Raw genomic sequence first — 4,967 nt, forward strand, 5'->3', positions numbered from 1 at the left:
GAGCCCATCCTTGAGAAATTTGAGGTATGCTTCCATGAGGAAGATGAATGTCTCTTTCCTAGTGACCATAAAGACCTTTTCGCACCCACCATGGAACCTATGATCGTTGGAGATGATATGGTGGACCTTCTCCAAAAAGTCAAATCATCATATAAAGGGTACTTGGTGGAAAAGCTCAAGAACAAACTTGCAAGTGAACTTGCTTGTGGAAATTTGGCACCCACAATTTCAACTCCTAAGGTATCCGGTCATCAATGTTACGAAAATTCTCCTTCCACTTTGGAAGGATTGAAAAATCAAAACGCTATCATCATCACCAAAATTAGAGGAGAAGGTGGCAAGTGGAAATCTCCGGATGAAAATAAGCCATACTTCATACCTAGTGTTGACAAGAATCATGGGCCTATTGGTTTGAATCACTTCAAAGGCTCAAGTGCTAAGGGTAAGGTGAAGAAGAGAATGGATGACAAGCTCCCTTGGCCAAGCTTCATTTTGAATTGGAACAAACCGTATTCATGCTTATTAGAGGATTGTGCTCAAGCCTTTGACCGGTTATTGAGAGCATTAAGCAACATGGACAAGATCAATAACCATGGCAACAAGAAATGAGTTTGGTGGAGTCCTCCCTCAAACCACCATTTGTAAGATATCCTTTCCTTGGACTTTGCATTACATTTACACTTGCATTTAGTTATTTACATATACATTTAGCTTGTATTTGTATTATATTTCATATTGCATTTGCATTAGTTAGTTCATATAGTATAGTTGCATTGTAATATATCTAACATAATTCATGTAGATAGTTGCATATAGATTAGAATTCATGCATAGTCACTAATGACCAATCCTATTCTTTTCTACACTAGAAACAATGCTTAAATTGGTTTGGGGAGGTTTGATCATAGGTGACCTAAGCATTTACATAGACAACATGCATCATCTAGAATAGTTTCGATTGCATTCATTTGTTATATATGTCATATAGAATTGCATTTAATTAGAGCATGCATTCATTCATATCATTGCATTTATTCAAAAATCCAAAAAACATGTACTTTCTTTTTCATTCCTACTCCTACATGTACATTGAGGACAATGTCCAAAATAAAGTGGGGGATGGGAATTTATATTCCAAAATGCATAAAAATTGAAATTTTTTGAAAAATACAAAAACATGTCTTTTTATTTCATAAAATCAAAAACCATAAAAATTTGAAAAATTGAAAAAATCAAAAACATGTTCATTCCTTTTTAGTGTAGAATTGTATATATTGTGTTTGTTCATCCTTTTTCACATTGATCGACTACACCACATCCGAGACATGAGGATATTGAAGACCGCATGGTATGATCTTTCCAATCTCCGTTTTCCTCTTTATGTTAATGACTATGTGGCTTTATTTTGATTGATGCGGTATAAACAATGTGAATTTAGGACTTGCATTTAGATTATTTGGCATATTAGTTGATAGAAGCATATGCATTAGGATGTATATATGTTAGTTGCATCATGGCATTTAGTTTGCATGGTTAGAAAATTTTGTGAAACCGTCTATTTGGGAAGCTTGACAAGTATATATAGGCCCTTGTAGATACTTTTTCTTCTTAAGACTTTGCTTGTTAAAATACTTGTAAAACACCCTAGGATGTGTCATGCTAGTATCCTTTGACCCATGGATTAAGGCCTAGTCAAGAGTACCTTGTGGTGTGATAACTCCTTGGCTACCGTTTATTCCAAGGTGACCCTTGAAACCATGCAACCATCATCCATATTCTACCACATTTTGTCATCAAAGGGAATGGGCACAAAAATTGTTCAAAATTTGAGTTCAAGAATTGAAATGAAAAGTCAAAAAGTTTGCAAATTGCATCAAAAGAAAAGAGGAGTAACAAAAATAAAAACTCCTATGCTTCAAATATAAGCACCCTCACTACAAATGGGGTGACTTTGGAAATGTTCAAAAAAAAATGCAAAGAAAAGTTGAAATTGTCAAGTGTTGAAAATGCCAAACATCAAAAGAAATGGCAAGGAAAGTGTTCTCAAATGTTATATGCCACAAGAAATTGGGGGGGAAAACAACAACAAAAGCAAACTCCCATATGAAACACAAAATTATATTGATCCCTTTTCCATCGTATCCACTTTTGTGCATGGTAGAGAGGGGACGACCCTTCTTCTTGTCTAGGCAAGAAGGGGAATTCCGCGATCCTCCAGTGTTTCTAACACCATAGGGAGTCCACTCTTGACGAAAGCATTTAAAGATTGAGGACGAAGGTACCCTAGCTTGACACAACTTGGAGGTGATTTATTGGTATCCTTCTAGGCTTAGTAGTTTGAAGAAACCATATCTATGAAGGAGTGTGTACCCTTGAATTGCTTCCTCTTTAGATAATTTCCGCCATTTAGATGTGGAAAGTGGCTATTCCTTTTGTAGATGCATCCATTACTTGTGTCGCCATTTTCGCAAGCCTCACCTTGCCTTGCAAGAAGGCATCCTACCTCATGGTTGTCTTGTTGTGAGTTGAAGGGGCGGAGTGAGACCCGCTAATTGTCTCACATCGGTTATATTATTAGCATAGTTTAAATAAAGGTCTAGTTTTTGTCACCTCTTTACTCGGGACGAGTAAAGGTTCGGTTTGGGGATATTTGATGTGAATATTATTTGCGCACATTTACTCCCCTAATTGAGCCTATTTTGCATACTATTATAACATTCCATAGCCATTTTATCCGTCAAATGCTTTCTATTTTGCTTTCCTAGTGCATTTCGTATGTTTTGTAGGAAGGACGATAATTAGGCGGAAATTCCCGTCTCTCGTGCATATTTGAAAGCTTGTTGACGATATTTGATGGACTAAGTATGAAGAGGAGGCAAGAATGATGACCAAGGATGTAGGAATAAAGAGTATATAGAAGGATCATAGGATTAACAGTAAGGATGAAGAGAAGGAAGGCATTACAAGAAGAAATTGCTCGAAACCCAAACCAATAGTTGCTCCTTTGGCTCTGAAAGTATGGAAGATGAAACGGCGTCGAAAAATCAAGTGATCTAGGCTTTTTAATCACTCCAATAGGAGTCCGGATGAGAAAATGACGTCCGTTTTACGATCCGAGCTCAAACTAAGAAGCTGTCCGCCAGGACGAGCGTCCCGAGACCCAATCCGCTCGTCTCCTGCAGGACGAGCGTCTCCCCTTCAAAGACGCTTGGATTATTTGACAGACAAGAATGAAGAAGAACACTACTTTAAGATCCGAGCGTCCCGTGCTTGATCCGCTCGTCTCCCCCTGCTACAGTCCGAGCGTCCCGACCCACAATCCGCTCGGATTCCTTCACAGTGCAAAACGTCATCTTCCTTGTTCCACTCGAGATGCGCATATTTTTGAAAGACTAGCTAAAAGGAGACCCGCATATTTTCTTGAGAGGAGCGATTCCTCAAGGACTTAATCGTCATTTAAGCCCTTAGTAACCCTAATTTGTGCACCTAATCCCTACTATAAATACCCCATTTGTAATAATCAAAGGGACCAAGCTCTCTTATTAGAAAATCTTCTTAGAATAGATTAGGAGTAGATTAGAATAGATTATCCTTTAATCTTTCCACAAATTTCACATTAATCTTTCCTTAATTATTGTTCAAGTTTATTACTTTTGGGTAATTGAAGATTATTGGGTTATTATTGGAGGATTGACAACCCTTCATCAATCAATCAAGTTCTCTTCTTTTATTCTTTGCTTTATTATTGGGAATCATCTCAAGTTTGGTATAATTCTTTTACTCTTTACTCTTTATTGTTTATTTCCTTAAGCTCCTATCATGTTTATACTTGTTGTAATGATTGACACCATTAATGACATGTTTTCCATGATAATGAGTGAGTAGTTTCCTTTAGCTAGGATTAATGGGTAATTAGGAGAAACAAACATGGGGAATAATCATGCTTAATTTAATATGTTTCCATGATTAAATTGCTTGCTTGTTGTGATGTCAACCTATGCACATGTTATGTTTGATGAAATGCTAAGCCTGTGAATCCTTGCATTTACGACCATCTCTTATTTACTCAACTTGACTTGTAAGATATAAACCAACTCGAGTCTTGTTAGACCATGCATAGATGTGATTAGGAGGAAAGTAAGTCGACTTGTAGGTGTTGTACAATTTAATCGATTCGGCTCCGGGACCCAACTCTTCCTAAGAACCGTAAGACATAAACCAACTCGGTTCCTTTACAACATTAATTGCTTGCAACTTTGTGAACATGTTTGCATGATCAACTCCCATGAATCCCCTATGAACCCATGATATCCTAGCACTTTTAATCATTTATTTACATCCTTCCTTTTATTGCTTGTTTTACTTTATTGCTTGCATTAGCCTAGACACAACTACAAACCCAAACAAATTGTGACACTAGCATAAATTGAGATAGATAGACTTAGAACCCAAAGCACACCGTCCCATGGATCGACCTCGACTTACCACTAACTAGTTGTTTGTTGAGAATATAAATGTGTTTGATTGGATGTGTGACGACCAACTCTTGTCCCGATTAGTAATACTACGGTTTTCTATGTCTATGGGTACTCTATCGAGTGGGACTTACTCTGTCGAGTAAGTAGCTTTTTACGCAACAGTAGTCTGCCTGTAGGGTACTCGATCGAGTAAGTTGGGGACTCGATCGAGTAAGGGGCACTCAATCGAGTAAGTCACTTACTCGATCGAGTAAGTGTGTTTTACGGGTTTGTTTAGACGGGTTTTGTTAATAACGCGAGAATAATATTACAGCTTCCGTCATTATTTTCTTACACACTTTTTAACATTATAAAACCTTTCAAGAGAGATTAGAAGTTACGTTGTTCGCATCTCTCGCGTTATTGGTAAATCCCCAAGGCTAGGTTCTTCGGATCATCTCGTTCGTTATACCGTTTTGATCGTCGTGTCAAGGGTAAGTTCCTTGTATA

Source organism: Silene latifolia, chromosome 4, assembly GCF_048544455.1.
Source record: "Silene latifolia isolate original U9 population chromosome 4, ASM4854445v1, whole genome shotgun sequence".
NCBI classification, from domain to species: domain Eukaryota; kingdom Viridiplantae; phylum Streptophyta; class Magnoliopsida; order Caryophyllales; family Caryophyllaceae; genus Silene; species Silene latifolia.